Source organism: Eimeria mitis, genomic scaffold, assembly GCF_000499745.2.
Source record: "Eimeria mitis Houghton genomic scaffold, Emh_scaff2217, whole genome shotgun sequence".
NCBI classification, from domain to species: Eukaryota; Apicomplexa; class Conoidasida; order Eucoccidiorida; family Eimeriidae; genus Eimeria; species Eimeria mitis.
Window position 1 is genome coordinate 994 of NW_013570544.1, and position 1253 is coordinate 2246.

Sequence of the window (1253 nt, forward strand, 5' to 3'; positions counted from 1 at the left end):
AGCGAGGAAAGGGTATTTGTTTTTTGTTAATATATTTAAATTAATTCAAATTTCACCCAAATTCCTCAAGTTTAATACGATAACAGAAATAGGAGAGCCGAGAGCGCACACAGAGTCCAACGGGCACCGCAGGTATTTCGGCGACGAAAGCTGCACGACTGTAGGATGAATTTAGTTGAATTGATTAATTTAGAGTAGAAGAATAAGTTTAATTAGTTTAATTAATTATGGGTAAGCGTAGAAACAAAGAGGTTTAAAGAGAACGCAGCATTGGGGTGTATGTACACCTCAGCATTTCTTATATATATATATATATATATATGCCTTCTTCCGCACAGATGCTGCTGCGGTCAACTCAGGGCCGCGGCAGAAGGCGGCCAGCAGCAGCCTGATTAAGATATTTCTAATGAAAGAAATTGTCTGTTTTTCATGTAGAGTTTTTTTCCGTGAAGTATATTCGCATAAAAGTCCAAAAGTTATTGATTTGTGCGCTTCTTTACCTTCCATCGTTGCGCGCGCCCCGTTCGTTCTGTTTCTGCTTATTCAGCTTTGGGCTTGTCTGTACACCTGAACTTTATCCTTTTACATGAAACCTTTCCGAGTAGTTTTTAACATTTCATTTAACTTAAAGTTCCACTAAGGCCCAGAATCTCCAGCCTTTCTGCATTCAAACGCTCTCAGCATCACCGAAACCGAGCAGTATATACCCAGCTCCTAGCACCACCACCTTCTGCGCCTTCTTCCGTTCTTTTCCTCCTATACAGAGGCCCACTGTCACCGCCGGGTGCTCCGCATCTCCCCCAATGACACCCCGAACGCGTGCAGCTTGTGCTGAGCTAGGAGGCGGGAGCCCCCATTCCTCACCTTAAAACTTTAGTAGTATATTGCATCGCTCGTAAACAAACTTGCGTTGAATCCTCTTTATATATATTTAGTCCGTCTGTTCTATACTCTCTTGTATTCCTTCTTCTCCCTATAGGAAAGCAGCTGTGTTGCTGCTCCCGGCTGACGCAGCAGCTCTGCTCCTCTCCTCTTCCTTTGCCTCCATACACTGCCGCGGACTTCACCGTATTTCGCTTCGCTTCTGCTGCTGCCCGTTTGTTGCTGCTGTGCTGCTCTGAAGCTGTACTGTACGGCACCAGAGCCGCAGCAAATGCCGCTTTTGTTTCCTCTTGTTTCGTAGCGTTGAGGTTTTGTGCTGCTGGTTGTATTCTATATATATATATATATATATATATATATATATATATATA